Below are 19,869 nucleotides of genomic sequence, written 5' to 3'. Positions count from 1 at the left end.
GCCAGCTCTACTTACCCTTCTGATATTTATGTCATAGGGTAAGAAGAATGACTTCCAGAAGGACGGTTAAGATCCAGGGTGGAGAGAGACCAGGGAAAAGTCTCATCCTGCAGACTATTCTAAACCTGTTGAAATTGGTTACTTTTTCATTTTCTATCTCTGTCTAGTCAGACTCACTTTCATATCTAAATGTAAAATAGTGGGTCAAAAGGGAGCCTGGATTTTCCTAACTTTGCAACTCAGTTAGTTCCAGAGAGGGGATTCCTTTTGCCCTTTAACTGCCACCATCCTTCTGTAGATGTCACATGTCATGTACCAACCAGCAGGCACCTCCAGTCTTCACTGTTGGTTTTTATTTCTCTTTATTTCATGACTGCCATCATTTAATATCAATATTTATTGAGCACCTAATGATAGCTCTGGGCTAGGAATGCTAGAATATACAAATAGGATTAAGATGTCCTCTGCATCCTCATGAGCTAGTAAAAAATGAACTTAAGGTTGTGCCATATCTTTTAAAACATTTTGAAAAGAATTATCCTGAAATACCTGTGAAGTTGGGAAGGTAGATGGTTGTCTTGAAGAATGACAGAACAGAAACTCAGACCTATTAAGTGACTCAGCCACACCCTCACAGGTATTAAGACAGCGAACTAGAACTAGAGAATGTGGTTTTTGACCTCTGTTCTAGCCCCCTTCTTATTATACCAGTGCTCACACTGGTGCATCACATTCTCAGGAAGAGAGAAGAGTATTCTGAAAATTATTGGATTTGTTCTGTATATGGAAGAAACTCACCAACTCTTGGGGAAATCCAAGAGCCTCAATAAGTCATATCAGGATGATTTTCAAAAGGCTCTTTAGGTTTTTAGGATAGCTAGATGTGAATTTTAGCTTTATAAAGGTTATTACACTGTTCTAGGATGCACTTTTTTTTTTTTTTTCCGGTAGAGGGATTGAATCCAGGGACACTGTACTACTGAACTACACCCCTCAGGTCTTTTCATATTTTATTTTGAGACAGGATCTTATGAAGATGCCCAGGCTGGCCTCGAACTCATGATCTTCCTAACTCTACCTTGCAAGTCACTGGAATTACAGGTTTTCACCAATGTGCTGGGCTCCAGGGTAAATTTTTAAGTAAATATTACTTGTGAGAGATGAATAATTGTTGATACCCCAGAGTTCAATTAAATACTTACTGAAAGCACATAGTTAGGCAAATTATACAATAAGGTCTATTTTGACACAAATTCACTATTTTGTAAAATTTACATTGACTTCTGGTCAGAGAAAACCCAATGAGGAAGGTGTAATCATGACTACAGACAGCCTGCGAGTTGTTGCAATCCTAGGAAACAGAAGTAGAACAGACACTGAATCACTTCTCGACCTCCCAAAGTAGGTTTTCACAGTGCCACTTGATTTTCCTTATGCAAGGAACATTCCAGAAGAGCCATGAGCCATATCGAAGACTGTGTGGACTTTTGCATTCTGAGCCACAAAGCAGAGAAAATGAGAAACCCTAATGGCATTGAGTTACCCAACAAATAGCTCCTAAAGATGACCCTCCTTCTGTACTTGCTTCCTTATTGTGGGATTTGAGATTGATTTGAGGTTTTCCAATATTTGCTAAACAAAATCCAAAACAAATCATGAAAACCTAAATGAGAGAACACTTACCTGTCATTTGATGGTTCTTTTACTTTATCTTCCTGAACTATTCTGTGATTTGTCCTTGACAGTGCCAAAGTTCTTCTGTAGCGCTGTATACAGATTTTCAAAATATGTGGAAGTTCTTTCTCTGTTTTGGTCACAGATAAATGTATGAAGGTTTCATATGCATTAGATTGTAGCTAAAAAGTCATGGCTCTTGATGCAAATCAATCAGCCATTGGCATGATGCCTGGTGTAGATGTCAATAAACATGTTAGCTGTCTGACTATAGACCTCTGATAAGCGTAGTACACGTTATCATCTTTCTCTTGAAATTTTTACCATGATATTAAAAATATCTTATGACTTGCCTGGTTTAAGTGTATCATGTTGTATGACTCAGTATGTTTGATAAATAACAGCATTGTTGTTTGAGAATAGTAATTATTATTTTCTAAGTGCTAGGATCTGTGTTGTGTTTTTATTCCATTTTATTATATTAGAATTCTCTAGGGTGTGCCTTATTATCCTCATTTTTAAAATGTTGAAATTGAGGTGGTCTTTTGATGGAAAAGTTCTCAACTTTAATTTCAAATTTATTAATCTTTTTGTTTATAATCAGTGCTGTATACGTCTTCATTAAGAATTTTTCCCCTACCCTAAGGTATAAAATGTATTCACTCAAATTTTCCTTTAAAATTTTAAATTTGTTTTTTGATATATAAGACTTTAAAAAATTATTTTCTTTTTGATTAGCATGCATTAATTGTACATATTTTTAGGGTTCTGTGTAAAGTTCAACCCATACATGGTCAAATCCAGTCTTCCTTTATCATCCTCCCACCATAACCCAAACACCTTTCTCAATGTCTGTTAGTCACTATTCTACATTCAGGTTGATGATTTTTAGCTTCCATGTAATGAGAGAGAATGTATGGTATTTTCTTTCTGCGTCAGGCTTATTTCACTCATATAATGTCCTCTAGTTCCAACCATCTTGCTTTAAATGACAGGATTCATTCTTCTTTATGAGCAAACAATATTTCATTCTGTACATATTCCACATTTTCTTTATGTACTCATCTGTTGATGGGCACCTAGGCTGGTTCCATATCTTAGCAATTGTGAACAGTACCTCAGTAAACATGGGGCACACATGTTTCTCTTTGGTATGCTGATTTTATATGCCTTTGGATATATATCCATAAATAGGATATTTGGATCTTATGATAGATCTATTTTTTTTGAGAAACCTCAATACTATCCTTTATATTGGCTATGCTAATTTATATTCCAACCAACAATATGTAAGAATTCCTTTCTTCCACATTTTTGCCAGTATTTTTTAGTTTTTGTTGGTAATAGTCCTATTAACTGATGTGAAATATTATCTGATTGTGGTTTGGATTTTGCATTTTCCTGATGTCTGATGATATTGAGCATTCCTTTATATATTTGTTAGTCATTTGTGCATTTATTTATTTGTGTGTGTGTGTGTGTTGGCTGTTGAACCCAGGGTTTTGCACATGCTAGCAAACATTTTCACTACTAAACTACATATCTAGACCCAGCCATTTGCATTTCTTATAAAGAGAAGTTTCTATTTAGATCATTTGCCCATTTCTAACTAGATTACTTTTTTATTGTTGTTAACTTTTTTGAGTTCCATATATATTCTGGATATTAATATGTTTGTCAAAGAAATGGTTGGCAAATACTTTTTTCTCATTCTCTAGTTTCCCTCTTGAATTTGTTGTTTTCTTTACTGGACAGAAGTTTTTTAGTTTTTAGTTTTTTAGTTTGGTATAATGTCATTTGTTTTAGTTTGATTTTAACTTCCTATTATTTTGGGGGTCATATCTAAAAAAAAAAATCACTGCTTATACCAATGTTTTCTTCTAGTAGTTTTAGATCTTATGTTTCAGTCTTTAATTCATTTGAACTGATTTTTGTAACTGAAAGAGACAGGGTTTAAGTTTCAGTCTTCTGTATATAGGTATCCAATTTCCCCAGCACCATTTATTGAAGAGACTGTCCTTTTTATAATGTATAGTTTTGGGTACCTTTATCAATAATCAGTTGACTATAGGTGTGTGGGTTTATTTTGGAGATATCTTCTGTTCCATTGGTCTGTGTGTTTGTTTTTATGTCAGTACCATGCTGTTTTGGTTGCTCTGGTTCTACAGTATATTTTAAAATCAGATTTTGTGGTGCCTTCAGCTTTGTTCTTTTTGTTCAAAATTGCTTTGAGTTTTTGGGATTTTTTTTGTGCTTCCATGTGATTTAAGATTGTTTTCTCTAGTTCTGTGAAGAATGTCATTGGTATTTTGATGGAGATTGCATTGAATCTATAAATTGTTTTTGGTGGACACTTTAGCAATATTAGTTCTTTCAATCCATGAGCATGGGAGCTTGTTCCACTTCTTTTGGTGTGTGTATTCTTCAACTTTTTCCATTAGTGTTTTGTAATTTTCATTGTAGAGTTCTTTCACTTCCTTGGATGACTTTATTCCTGGGTATTTTTTTTTTTTTTTTTTTTGTAGCTATTGTGAATAAGATTGCACTCATGATTTCTTTCTCAGAAGTTTATATTGGTGTATAAGAATGTAACTGATTTTTGTATGTTAATTTTGTGTCCTGACACTTTGCTAAATTTGTTTATCAGATCTAAGAGTCTTTTGGTAAAGGCTTCAGTCTTTTCAGAACCTTGAAGTGTGTGTGTGTGTGTGTGTGTGTGTGTGTGTGTGTGTACGCGCGCGCGCGCGCGCATGTGTGCGTATTCAGATCATCTGCACTAATAATTTGAATTCCTTCCTTCACAGTGTTATCCCTTTTATTTCTCTTGCCAAATTGCTCTGTCTAAAACTTCTAGTGCTATATTGAATAAGAGTGGTGAGAATGGATACTCTTATCTGTTTCAGATCTTAAAGGAAATGCTTTCAACTTTCCCTATTCACTATAAGTTTTGCTGGGGTTTTGCCATATATAAACTTTATTATGTGACAGCATGATCCTTCTGTACCTAATTTGTTCAGGATTTTTATCATGAAGGGAGTCTGAATTTTATCAGATGCTTTTTCTGCATCTATTGAGATGATCATATGATTTTACCCTTCATTGTTGATGTGATATATGTTTACTGATATTATGTTCACTACTTTGCATAATGTCAAATAAGCCATATGTCTCTGAATAAATCTAGCTTGATTATGGTGAATATTCTTTTGAATATGCATTTGGATTAATTTGCTGGTATTTTCTTTAGGATTTTTGCATATGTTTATCGGAAATATTGATCTGTAGTTTTTCTTTTTTGTTGTATCCTTGTCTAGTTTTATTATCAGGGTAATGCTGGACTTGCTGTTTGGAACCATTCCTTCCCTCCCAATTCTTTGGAAAAGTTTGAGGTTTGAGAAGAATGGCATTAGTTCTTCTTTAAACATTAGGAAAAATTAGCTTCAAATTGAAGCCATCAGGTCCTGTTTTTCTTTGTGAGAAGATTCTATTACTGATTCAATTTTATTACCTATCATTGCTCTAATCGCGTTTTTTTTTTTTTTTGTTTGTTTTTTTTTTTTTTTGTCTTCATGGTTCAATTTTGGTAGGTCACATGCATCCAGAAATTTATCCATTTTTTCTAGGTTTTCCAATTTGTTAGTGTACAGTTGTTCATAATAATCACTAACAGTCCTTTGTATTTCTGTGGTAACAGTTGTAAATGTGTCTTTTGTCATTTCTAATTTTATTTATTTCTGTCTTTTCTATTTTTCTTTTGATAAAAAACCTACTATTTTGCTGATCTTTTATTAAAAGTTTCAGTATCTATTTAATTTACTTTTTCTATGAGCTTTATTATTTCTTTCCTTCTACTAATTTTGGGTGTGGATTGTTCTTGCTTGTCTGTGTCCTTCAGATGTAGTTTGTTTATCTGAAATATTTCTATTTTTTGATATTGTTTCTTATTGCTATAAACTTCCCTCTTAGTATTGCTTTTTCTCTATCCCATAAGATTTGGTATGTTGTGTGTGTTTGTCAGCTCTAAGTTGCTGTAATAAAATACCTGAGAAAATCGACTTAGAGGAGGAAAGACTTATTTTGGTTCATGATTTCAGAGGTTTCAGTCCCTGATCACTTTACTTTATGGATTCTGGGTTTGTGGTAAGGCAGAACATCATGGTGGAGTGTGTGTGGTAGAGCAAATCTGCTCATTTCATGGTGAACAAAAAAAGATGACAGTGAGAGTGTTGGCTTTCTTTCAAAACAAAGTCCCTCCCCCAAACCTTTTATGGTATGAATTCATCAGTGGATTAATCCATAATCTGTAGATTAATCCATTGATAATTTCAGAGTATTCATTATTCAATCACCTCTAAAGGACCTGCCTCTGAACACTGCTGCACTGGGAACCAAACCTTCAATGCATGAGTCTTTTGGGGGCATAATATCCAAACTACAACATCGTGTTTCCCTTTTTGTTTGTTTTGAGAAATTTTTAAATTTTCTTTTTGATATCTTAAATAACCCATGTTCAAAGTAAGTTATTTAGACTCCTTGTATTATATTATCATGTAATTTCTAGAGTTTCTTTTCTTGTTGATTTCTAATTTTATTCCATTATGGTCAGAAAAGGTATAGGATATCATTTTAATTGTTTTAAATTTAAGAGTTGCTTTTTGGCCTAATATATGGTTTATTCTAAAGAAAGTTTCTTGTACTTATGAAAAGAATGTGTATTCTGCAGCTGTTGATGATATCTTCTATAAATGTCTATTTAGTCCATTTGATCCTTAGTATAGTTTAATTCTGATATTAATTTTTTGTTTGGATGATCTCTCCATTGATCTGATGAAAGTAGAATATTAAAGTCTCCCAATGTTAGTTTCAGAGCCTATTTATCTCTTTATAACTGATAATGTTTGTTTTGTACAATGGAGTACTTCAGCATTAGGTGCACATACATTTACAATTATTATATTTTATTATTGAATTGATCCCTTGATCATTCTGCAGTGACCTTCTTTGTCTCTTCTTAAGGTCTATTTTGTCAGATGTAAGTGTAGCTACTCCTACTTTTAGTTTCCATTTTCATGGAATATCTTTGTCCTGCCCTTTGCTTTCAGTCTGTGTGCATCTTTACTGGTTTAATGAGTTTCTTATAGGCAGCATATTGTGGGTTTTGTGTGTGTGTTTTTTAAAAAATTTATTTAGATAGTCTATATATTTTAATTAGAGAATTTAATCTATTTGCATTCAGGTTATTACTGATAGGTAAAAACTTACTCCTGTCATTTTGTTGATTTTCTTCTAGTTTTGAGTATTTTTTTTTTTTCTTTTCTTCTCTTGTTTATCTTTGTGGTTTGCTTATTTACTGATAAGGTTTAATTCTTTTCTCTTTTGTCTATCTACTCTTTCAGTGGGATTTATATTTTCACATGTTGTCATGATGGTAGTTATCTGAATGTAGAACTCTCTTAAGTTTTTTTTTTTTTTTTTTCTGCTTTGATGAGTCTGGTCTTGGTGGTAATGAATTCCCTGTTTTTGCTTGTCTGAGAAGATTTTTATTTCTTCTTAATTTATGAAGGATAGCCTTGCTGGCTATAGTATTCATGGCTGGCAGTTATTTTCCCTCAGCACTTGGAATATATAATTACATTTCTTCCTGGCATGTAAGGTTTCTTCTAAGAGGTCTGTTGTTACTCTCATGGGGCTTCCCTTACATGTGATTTGGCACTTTTCTCTTGCAACTTTTAGAATCCTTTGTCTTGCTTTTGGCAGTGTGATTATAATATGCCCTGGTGAAGGTCTTTCCTGATTATGTCCATTTAAGGTCCTACATGACTCCTATCTGTGGATAATCACATTTTTCCAATTTAGGACAATTTTCAGCTATTATTTTATTAAATAGTTTTTCCTATGCTTTCCCCTTTTTCTTCTTCCCCAGGTATCTCTAAATTGTGGACATTTGTTCATTTAATCATTTTCTAAAGTTCTCAAAGTTTCACTTATTCTTTATTACTTTTTCCCTTTTCTTTTTGTCCAACTGGGCTGTTTCAAAAGAATTGTCTTCAAATTCAGATATTCTTTCTTCCACTTAATCTAATATGTTGTTGAGGGTTTCAGCTTTTTTTTTTTAATGTCTTATTGAACTCTTCATTTTAAAGATTTTTTGTTTGGGGGTTGGGGATGTGGCTCAGTGGTAAAGCACTGGTCTAACATGTGTGAGACCCTGAGTTCAAGCTACAGCACCAAAAAAAAAAAAAAAAAAAAAAGTTGTTTGGTTCTTCCTCATGATCTCTGTTTCTTTGCTACATTTCTCATTTATATCATTCATTGTTTTCCTAATTTAGTTCAAGTGTTTTTCATTTTTATCTCATTGAGGTTTTTTCATAATTTTTTTTGTTTAAATTCTTAAGTGAGTGTTCAGTATCATTTTCTTTGAGATCTGTTGTTAGAGTTATTGTGTTCTTTTGGAGGCATTATTATAACCTTATTTCTTATGCTCTTGTTATTGAGATTTGTGCTCCTGGTGGGTCAATAATCTCTACCATTTTTATGGGTCAGCCTTCTTAGTAAGCAACATTGTCCTGAAGAGGTATCTTGGGTTGTTGGTTTGTTATAAAGTATTTGGCTTTGATTCTTCCTGGGCATTCCCTCTAGTGTAGTTTCCTTTCTTTGGCTGTAATTAATGACTTTGGGGATAGCGCATACCATAGCAGAATTGAAGAGAGCAACTGTCTCTAGGGGCCACACAGGGTTGGGGGCAATCTAGCCGCACAGACAGACATGGTGCAGACAGCAGTGGGTATGGGCTGCTCCTACAATGGTAGTTGTGACCCCATTTGGGCAACAGGGATTTTCTCAGACATTGTTGAGGCTAGTGCTGCTGTTGGCAAGGGCCTCTGGCCCTGGCAAACCCAGCAGTGTGTCCTCAGACAACACTGCACTGGAAACAGCTGGAACCACATTGCATGAGGAGAGGCTGGAACCATAATGCCCAATCTGTGCCATTCATTCCCAGCCCTGATGGTAGTGCATGCCTAGATGTGATGTGGGAGCAGAGAAGAGGCTGGAGTCACAAGCCCAGGGCCCAGGCAACAATAGTATTTGCTTCTGGCCCTGTCAGCAACATGTACCAAATGAGACACAAGGGCCAGGGGTAGAAGTGAGGTGGACAGGTGGTGAGAACTGTGTGGGCACCTGTCTCCAGTCCTGGTGTTGTTGTGAGTTCACATATGGCTGGCCATACCCTTGTTCTCAGAAGCAAGCACCCTGATCTTGCTCTTGAGAGCAGTATCCTCCCTTTATTTCTGTGCTGCAATATCTATCTGATATAATATAGGGCACTGAGCAGGTTTAGGTGCTGGGGTCATAGTCATTCTGTTGTGTTAACTTGGGTTCCTGAGGCTGTAATCTCCTGCTCCCCTACCAAACCACCATAATGCAATGTCTGTGGGGTCCCAGAAATGGGAATATGACATATACGACTTTAATTCATCTGGAGTTGATTTTTACATATGGGTTCATTTTGGAGATTCCCTTTTATCTTATTCCATATGGAAAATTATTTTATTTTCCAGTTCTACTTAGTTAACAGTTTCTCCTTTCTTCCCTGATATGTCTTGCCAACTCTGACATAGATCAGAGATCCATATATACATTCACATAATGAGATTTTATACAGCAGTTCAAAAAAAGATAATTTATATGCAATGGTATGAATGAATCTGTGCCATACGAGGGACTAATAAAGAGAATGTGTCAAGAATCAAGGATTATGATATACTGAACTCTTTCTATCTGAGGCCCTAGGAAGGAAACAAACCAACCCAAGGTTAAAAGAAGTTAAATGATTTGTCTGCGCTCGCTTGGCAGGGAAAGTGGCAGAGCCTCAAAACCAGTTCATCCAAATGCCAAGTTTTTCCATCACACAGTGCAGCACAGACAGCTCATAACCTTTCTAGAAGCAGATCATCTTAAGCTATCAGCACTTGAGTTACATCTATCACTCCTACTGATAAACAGAATACCACAGTTAGAAGGTTCTAGATTTTGCTCCCTTCCTAGATCCTCAAGGTCCTCTATCTGTTAGGTACTTTCTCTCTCCCTTGTATAGCCTACCTCTATCTCTTCTTGGATCCTTTCCATAAATAAATGTGCTTGAATGCTTGAATATTTTTGGATATGCTTGCATGTTTTTGTCTTGATAAAAGAAGCACAAAATCCCTTTGATCACTTGCCTATCTGCTGTCAGCATCCAATTTATCTTGTCACAGTTCTCACTTGTTTATATCCTTCTTACACAGAAAGTTCTGTGGGGTAGGGTTGCAAGCCTTGTTCGCTCCTTGACCTAGTACCTAACACTATGACACATAGAAGGTTCTCAATGTTTGTTTAATGAATGAATAAAGGCGATATACTTTCTTGTTTCTATTTTACTGTTGGTAGTTTCTGCTTCCTCCCAGGCTCTCAAAAGAGTCCTGTTCTGAGGTGTTGGAATTGGAAGTTAGTCTGGGTGGACAGCTGAGGATTTCATTAGCTAGTATTGTTGCCAGCACACTGGAACCATGTGTTTCAGGTCTAGTAACTGGGTTCTTATTTCATTCCTGGTTCATAAAATTCTGCCTCAGTCCAGTATCAGTGAAGAAGTCTCTGCTTTGTTCCTCTGGCAGTCATCAGGAGACATGAGCCCTGCTATGCACCTTGGTCCTCTTGACTGAGTCCCTGCCACTCTAATCATATGCCCCTGATGCAGTTCTTCCTTGACTGCAGCCTGTGGACTTCTCCCTATGGCTTGTCCCACTGTCTTTGTGATCCATGCCTCCTCTGGGGGATTTTAGAGAGCTGTCTATCTCACATGCTCCAGATTCAGCCTGCTCACTCCTCTCCAGGCAGGTGCCCACTCTAACATGTTGCTGAGCCCCGGAAGGACCTGGGCATCTCCAGGATGTCCTTAAATTCACTATAGGCAGAACCACTCATCCCCAGTCTTGTTCTCCATGAATGATGAGAGGAGTTGTGGTGTGAGTGTGAGTGGTAGGATAGGAAGAATGAAGGTAGCAGAGGAGAACAATAAGAAATTGGCGGTGTCCACAGTCTTTCTGTAGGTCTTACACCCTGACTAGAGCAGAGATTCTATCACAGTGGAAGTGGGTGGCCCAAGCTGAGGGGTGTGTGTGTGTGTATGTTCAGAGGAGCTTATATTCTTTGTCTTCTTACCCCCAGCACCTTCCAGAGTCTAACATAAACAGGCATTCAGCAGATGTTAGTGGAATGGATGAATGCATTCTAGTGTAGGCTGTGTTTCTAATACTCTAAGTGACCACTAAGCTCAGTTTTCCCATCTGTTAAGTGTGAATTATAGTACTTCTTACAGTGTAACTTCAAGGATAAAATTATTTAATGTACTTGATGTTTTGGTTTGGATATGGGATGTCCCCTTAAAGCTCCTGTGTTCATGCAGGAATGTTTGGAGGTTAAATCATTGGACGGTGAGAGCTATAACCTGAGCAGTCCATTCAAGTTTGAATAGGAAAGGTTCATCCCTGTTTGAATAGGAAAGGCCCCAGAAAGGTTCATCTTTCCTGCAACCCCTTCCCCTTGCTCTCTGCTTCCTGGCCACCATGAGTGGAGCAGCACCCCTCTACCATGCCCTTTCACTCTGATCTTCTGCCTCGTCTTGGGCACAGAGCAATGGAGTTGCCCACCATGGACTGAACCTCTGAAACAGTGAGCCAAAATAAACTTTTCCTTCTTTGCATTGTTTTTATCAGGTATTTTGGTCACAGTGAAGAAAACCAAATTAACACACTTGGGAATGGACATCAACAGCCTCCAGTAATTTTTTAGCATGTCTGATATGTAGGAGGTTTTAGATATGTATCCCTATGCGTGTGTATTTATTGATTTTAAAATTATACACATATTCTATCATATATTTATATACTATATATTTTTTATTTTTACAGATGCATTTTGATTCATTGTACACAAATGGGGTACAACTTTTCATTTCTATGGTTGTACACGATGTAGGGTTATACCATTCGTGTATTCATACATGTATATAGGGTAATGATACTTGTCTCATTCTACCATCTTTCCTTCCCCAGCCCTCTCCCTGCCCCTCATTTCCCTCTACACAATCCAGTGTTCCCCCATTCTTCCCTTACCTGCCCCCTGCCCCATTATGTATCATCATCCATTTATCAGAGAAAAATTCAGCCTTTGGTTTTTTAGGATTGGCTTATTTAACTTAGCATATTCTCCAACTCCATCCATTTACGTGCAAATGCCAGCCATAATTTTATTCTTTTTTATGGCTGAGTAATATTCATATATATATATATATATATATATATATATATATATATATGCCACAGTTTTTTTTATCCATTCATCTATTGAAGGGCATCTAGGTTGGTTCCATAGTTTAGTTATTGTGAATTGAGATGCTATGAACACTGATGCGACTGTGTCACTGTAGTATGCTGATTTTAAGTCCTTTGGGTATAAACCAAGGAATGGGATAACTGGGTCAAATGGTGGTTCCATTCCAAATTTTCTGAGGAATCTCCATACTGCTTTCCAGAGTGGTTGCACCAATTTGTAGTTCCACCAGCAATGTATGAGTGTGCCTTTTTCCCCACATCCTCACCAACACTTATCATTGCTTGCGTTCTTGATAATAGCCATTCCAATCGGAGTGAGGTGAAATCTTAGAATGGTTTTGATTTGCATTTCTCTAATTATTGTAGATGTTGAACATTTTTTCATATCTTTGTTGATTGCTTGTATATCTTCTTCTGTGATGTGTCTGTTCAGTTCCTTAACCCATTTATTGATTAGGTTCTTTGTATTTTTGGTGTAAAGTTTTTTAAGTTCTTTAGAAATTCTGGAGATTAGTGTTCTATCTGAAGTGTGTATTTTTAAAGGATGAGGCAAAAGTAAATAGAAGTTCTAATGTATTTGTCCTGTAACCCAGTGAATAATCTTATATACCCCTGAGTTGGAGACCATGACTTTGAAGTCTGATATACACCCAACAGGGAAAAGATAAAACATAGGGCTGTTTTAACAACACTTCTGACTCCAAATGCATGGTGTCTTTTCTAATAACACTTGAACTCTTAGATACCAACTGGGTATCCCTAAAATTCAAGTTAATTCTGACATTATCTACCTAGAGTTAGCATCAGATTCCTCTAAAGGCTTAGTTGCATAAGACTGTCCCTATTTCAGATGTTCAGATGTTGGTTTCAAGTCTTAGCTTGTCACTAGTACTTCTGACTGACCAGCTGTAAACCAAGAAGGTTCCCACAACACACTCCTCAAGCCCAAGGATTTGCCAGAATGATTCACAGAACTCAGGGAACTATTTCACCTACTATTTCTGGTTGGTTATAAAGAATACTCAGAAAAAGTCAAAAGTAAGACATGCACAGGGCAAGGTGTGGGGGAGGGCTGTGGATCTTCCATGCCCTCTCCAGGTGGGCCACTCTCCCAGCACCAACATGTGTCCACCAACTCAGAAGTTCTCCAAACTCCTTTGCTTAGCAGTTTTTGTGGAGACTTCATTATGTAGGCGTAATTGATTAGACACTGGCCAGTGATGACTGAACTCCATTGCCAACCCACTTCCCCTCCCCATATGTAGGGGGTGGGGCTAAGATTTTAACTTTCTAAATCACATGACTGGTGATGCTGGCAACCAGCTGCCATCCTAAAGCTATCTAGGGGCCCACCAATAGTCACCTCAGTAGCATAAACTCAGGTATGATTGAAAGGGTCAAGGCCTGAACGACAAGAGTTGGTCCTAAGGCCTCTACTGCTCAGGTAATTCCAAGGTTTTAAAAGCTCTGTGTCAGAAGGTGGGGACAAAGATCAAATATTTATTTCTTATTATATCACAGATGTTTGTGAATTGCTGCTCATATTAGCATTTTAGTCATTTGAAAGTAATGTCCATTGGCTCATTAATATTTATCTGATCAGCAAGCTAGATCATCTCAATGGTAAAACTCCACACCACTTAAAATTCACCCCACAGGATTCAGTAGTTACTTTCATATTAAATTTTAAAATGTTGATCATAAACATTTGTGTTTTTCCCAAGTTGGCTCTCAACCAGAAAAGGTGGCTCACCACTTGTTTAATGTCACTAGTAACCACATGTGTTTCTTGGAAATGTAAATTCTTGGGCTTGTTAAAGCAAAATGCTCCCTAGGGTACTATAAACAGATGTTGTGAGGCATTACCCACAGCAACAGAGAAAACTTCCTTCTTTCTCCCTCAAAGTAGTTATACTGGCAATAAACTGTGATTTGGTCATTCCTTCATTGAACAAATACTTAATGAGTACCAGGTACTGGACTAGTTCCTGGGGATAAAAGGTTAAATGACAGCAATTTAGCCTCTACCTTCACAAACTTACACACTGAGGGGGAAGCAATATGATGACAATGAACCAATGAACAATTACAGATAGGGTGAATGCTATGGTTTGGATCTTGAATGGCTCTGAAAGGTCCATGTGTTAAAGACTTGTTGCCTAGGGTGTTGGTATTGGGAGGTGGTAGAATCTTTGAGAATTAGGAGGTGTCCTTGAAGGGGATTGTGGGATTCCAGTCTCTTCCTCTTTCTCTCTTTTGCTTCCTGGCTTATGATGAGGTAAATGGTTTTGTTCTGCTCTTTGTTCCAGTGATGTGTTGCCTTGCCATAGACACAGAAGCGACAGGGTTAACTGATGGTTAACTGGAAATACCAAATCTATGAGCCAAAATAAACCTTTTCTTTTTATGAGTGGATTATTTCAGATTTTTCATGATAGTAATGGAAAGTTGACTGACACAGTCTATGAGGAAATGCTCTCAATGTGAGCAAGAGAACTGTAGGGTTGGATGTGGGCAGGAACCTCCTTGTGAACAAGGAAAGTACCTCTGAAGAGTTGATGCTTCAGTTCTATTGGAAGAATGAGAAACCAGATGAAGAGTATCTAATCAGCTTAGGCCATGTGACAGAATTTTGGTAAACAAGTGGTGAAAGGGCTTGGCAAGCTTTGGGACAATATGATTGATGTAGGAAGGAAGAGACCATATGAAGTAGGAAGGTGAAGATCATCAGTGTGGGAAGGTCAAAGACCACTCATGGCTTACCTTGATAAGTCATGATAAGGAATCAAAATTTTAAGGACAGAAAGCTGTCATTGAAGGGCAGAGGAAGAATACCATGTAGTGAGTATACTGTGGATAATCAGTTGCAAACCTGAAATTGAGGGAGAGAGCTGTTAGTAGTTGTAATGGGGTTGAGTCCCTCAAGTATGCTGCAAAAATGTAATGAACAACCCTTACTCTAACAATTTAGCTTCCCTACCCTGGGTAGTAGAAAGTTCTAGATTCTAGACAAGCCCAGATAAACATAGCCATGCCAGTGTTTCCTTTATCACTTTAAGATTTTATCTCTCTTCCACCTCTTTCTCTTTCCTCTTGACTGGCCTAAGTTCTGGAGATTATTCATATACCTTCATGGCCCCAAGGAATTGGATTCTTCTCTGTGGGCATTATTAGCCTCTGTGCCTGGTGGCTTCCCTGAGATGAACAGTGCTTGTTGGACTTGATCACCGTTCCTTGCTCTTCCCAGGTTCTTGCAAATCAATAGTTCCTTGGCTAATGCAACTATTAACTACCATGAATCACATAGACACTCAACTGAATCATCTCTTCACTGAGATAGATGCAGAGGCACAGCATTCAGAGCAACGGGTGAATTCTGTTGACTGTGTGTGGAGCAGGAAAGGGAAGAAAGGCATGAAATGGCACAACAAGAAAAAACATGGGCTAATAATCCCAATCCATATCTCTGTACCTATTTTTCCTCATAAAGCTTTGAACATCTTCTTAGCTCCTCTCCCAGTCACTCCCCACTATCCTCTAGCAGCAGGGAACTGGAGTGGAAAATAGCAAATTCAGTCTTTTTGTGGATACATTCTTTTCATGGAAATGTTCCTTGGAGATTTCCACCACCCCAGGGGAGATTAAGATAGTCTATCAGGGCTGCAGAGAAAGAAGTGTCTTTGTTCTGCTTTGGACTATCAAAATAAGATCTAGAATATCAAATAACCACAGTAACTATAACAATGATCTTGAGAGAAAAGGATGTTTTGAACACTTATGAGCTAAGTTCCTGGACTGACCAATAGGTAAAGAAGATGGGTCAGAACAAGCTCTCTCCCTCCACCCACCAGAGATCAGGCAAGGGTTTCCCATGCTCCAAGAGTGGTGAAGAGGGGACAGTGCCCAGTGCCCCTGACCAAATACAAGTTATTAGTTTCTGGAAGAGAGTGAGGGAAGAGCAAAGACTGGAGTCTTGCTTTCTGTAAGGCAAATAGTGTTCACTATGTGCACCCCTCTCACCCTCAGGTATGGGGGTGGGGAAAAGGGCAGTATCCATGTGACAGGAAAGGGTGTCCTTGGTTCAGAATTAGGGTTCAGTCAAAGCTAGGAGAAGGAACAGGCATTAATGGAAAGGGTGAGGACTGGGGTTTGTTTCCTGTGTTGCATGCTCTAGGAATGCTCAGGCGTCAGTATTGCGAGAGGAGACTGGGTCAGGAGATGTAGAGGGTAGAGTCAGTGGAGAAGAGAGATACTCAGAGGGCTTTATGTTTTAGATGGTGACCAACCAGGCTAGAGGACTGTGAGACTTCATGGGTGCTTGTGACTGTGAGGCTGCCACCTGCAGGAACCTAGAAGGACATGGTGATTCCTACCCATAGCTTCCTGTGACTGAGGGAGCAGTTAGGAGGTTGTGATCCCTGAGATGAATGGTCACAGGCAAAGTCAAGCTTTGTATTCCTTAGAGTACCATTGGCTTTACCTAGCCCTTACTAGATACAAATGTGTGCTGAACGAGTTCAATGTGGCTCTCCGGGGTGTTGTTTTCTAGGACTTCCACAACGAAGTAGCCCATACTGGATGACTTAATAACACTCACTGCCTCATCAATCTGGAAGCTGGAAGTCAAGGTATTGGCAGGGCTGGTTCCTTCTGAGGGCCATGAGGAAGAATCTGTTCCATGCCTCTCTCCCAGGTCCTGGTGCTTGGCTGGCAACCTTGGCATTTGTTGGGTGGCAGGCACCTCTCCCGGATCTCTGCTTCTATGTCTGACATGTTCTCCTTGTGACTCTGTCTCCACAAGGTTGTCTTTTTATAAGGACACCTGTCAGAGAGTAGGAGCCTGTTCTGCTCCAGTATGACCTCTTAACCCAACTAATTACATGTACTCTCAACGTATCCAAGGAAGGTAATATTTGGAGGAACTGGGAGTTAGAACACCAGCATCTCAAGTTCTGGAGGAGGACACAATTCAACCCATAACAGTCTTCTTTTTGAAATATAATCTGTCATGGTGCCCTGTAAATTCCACTTCTGAAATATGACGTAGAGTAACCCACTTGCTTCAGCTCATCTTCTGCTCTGTCCAGGCCACCATCAGCACTCACTTGGACTACAATTACTTCTGTGGTTTAGTTCTAACTTCTCATGTGCAGAAATAGAGCTTTTTAAATTTTCCTTTAGCTTGATTAGATTTCCATCTCCAGTCACCATGGTGACTGATGCAAAGAGCTCACTGGTCACCTTGGTCAAATCTGGCCCTTTCTTAGTCTGTTTTGGGTTTATGTTCATTGCATTCAGGTATTTCTCTCTTTCTTCCTCTTCTCAACAGGGAGAGGTTATTCCTCCTATGAGGGAATGTCATGGTGCAGTAGCACTGAGGAGGCACCAGAATTTAGGGTCATTCTGGGATGGCCTCCAAGTGCTTAGTGCTGTCAGGTTATCTGGTAAATATCCCCCACTGACATTCGTCGAAGCCACCCAGGCTCACTGCTTGGGACCACATTGTCATCCATAACTGCTTCTCATCCTCATGTCCACACAATTAGTCAAGCTTATTTAGTGGAAAGTGGAGGAATTTGGTTGTTCTTCCCACAACTGTGGGATCTTCAGGACCCTAGGAGGCTGCCCTTTGGCTCAGTGCCCTGGGCTCTGAGTAGTAATGGGTCCTCTGTGGGTTTATCTGCTGGGTTTGCCAATGCCTCAGAATTCCAGGTGTAAAGGTGGCCCTGGTCTCTTTTATTCCTGGACTTCCTGCAATGTATTTGAGGGTCCAAGTGTCTGTTTCCCCAGGATGCATTGTATATTGACTATTACTTCTTTGTCCATCTTTCATAAACTACTATAAGCATCCTGTTCATCTTTGCATCCCCTGTTCCTAGACAGTGGCTGACCTAATGTAAGTGCTCAATTAAAACCTTCATGGAATGAATACTTTTCCAGCTTTCTGCTGGAGAGAACATGTGACACCTGCAGCAGATACTGTCTTAGGAGTTACAGTGCAGTGGATAAACCATGGGCTCTGGAGCCTGAGCAGACCTCATTCAGATGCCAGCCTTGCCACTTGCTAGCTGCACACCTCAGTCAAATGACTTTAGCACTGCAAGCCTTAACTTTCTCAGACATAGATGGGAAACTACTTCATGGGTTGAGACTGGGTATAAATTAGATAATGTATATAAAGCACTTAGCATGCCTCCTACTGCTTAAGTAAGTGCACCGTAAAAGGCTGCTTTTATTATCATGGTGCTTTCTTTAGCTTCTGAGAGCCCTCGGAGCTTGTGGATAAAATGGTTGCTGTGAGCTCTGAAGGAGGCACAGTGCTGCTTTCCCTCAGTCTGTGCCTGGCTAGGGGTTGAGTTGGGTTAATGAAGCTGAGCTCTTGCAGGCTCTGGAAAGGATCTGTGAGAACCATGGCACCTTCGCCCTGGGCCATCTTGGGTTTGATGCTGGGTGTGATCTGGAAGGATGCACGATTCTGATAGCTGTCTGTGTGTTCAGACAGAGGGAGGAAAAAGTGACCATGGTTGAAAAATGAAAACTAATTCTGTTTTTTCTTAGAAGATGGATCAGGACTTCACTTCAAGCTCCAGACACAGAAGGAATAGGATGGAAGACTCTAGACGTGGGGGAGGAAAGAGATTTGTTTTCCTGGCAGGAATTCCTATTGGGATTTAGGGCAAAACCTGCTCTATGTTCACGAGCTCTTATCACTGGAATGAAAGTGGGACAGGCAGCCTCTCTTTTCTCTGTTCTTTTCTTCACCAGCCATGTTCAGAGAGGTCAGGGTTGTGTGGGGAAGAGAAGACATCACTATTTTCTATCTCTAGGTCAAACAGATGCCAAGTTGAAGACTGGCTCCTATTTTCCACAATTAGGTCTCCGTTTGTTGGGAAACTGTTTATAACATGCATTCTTTTCTGAGCACTACACTTTTATTTTTATGGAGGAAAATGAAAGGTGTCTAGCAAGTGTGAAATGGAGGGTGAGTTGGCAAGGAATACTGACCTCTTTTTGTTTCTAAACTGCTCCAGGGAAAATAACATCACCCACAAGCCGTACCCACACACCCAAAGTCAATCTTACGTTCAGAGTGGAGTTTCAGGGGATAAGCAGTATAACAGAAGACCAAGCTTCAGACCCAACTCCCCCAAAACTTGCTGCCTAGGTTTTTCTGTTGACAAAATGAGGACAAGAATAATAATCCCAATTAAATCTCTATTAGTTCAATGAGCTCCTAATAGCATTAATTGGTCCCATTTTTTTTTTTTTTTTTGAGCATGATATGCCAGGGGCTATTTGTCACAGCAACACTTGGAGGTAGATTTTATTACTTCCATTCTATAGGTATAGGAAGCAGAAGCAAAGAGGAGTTAAATGACTTGTGTATACTTGCACAGGCAGGAAGCAGGGACCAGGACTTGACCCAGGTCTGCTTGACCTTAGCCATTCTTTCATGTGGCCTCGAGAATAAAGACCTTCAAAGTCTGGATGCTGGTGAGTAATGCGAGGTCACCCTGTGCTGGAAGTGAAATGAAGTGATGCAAGAAAAGTGAATGTTCTTAATAAGAGAAGCTTTGCTCTCAAGAATATAAATCTAACAAAAGCTAGCTGATGAAATCTGCCCACAAACATCTTTTCCTCTACTTTTAAACAGAATATATAATCAAATGACATAACTACTTTTGCCCTGATATAATTGCCTTTAAATTATACTGTGTGCTAAAGTTATTCCAAGTGCTTTTCCTGCATCACCAAATGCTTCAAGGAGACACCTATTGACATTGACCCCTTTTTCTGATTATAATTGAGAAACTGAGATGTTAAA

The sequence above is a fragment of the Sciurus vulgaris genome (genome assembly GCF_902686455.1).
Source record: "Sciurus vulgaris genome assembly, chromosome: 6".
Lineage (NCBI taxonomy): Eukaryota > Metazoa > Chordata > Mammalia > Rodentia > Sciuridae > Sciurus > Sciurus vulgaris.
The sequence above is the reverse complement of the archived record's forward strand: the minus strand, read 5'-3'. Positions refer to the sequence as shown.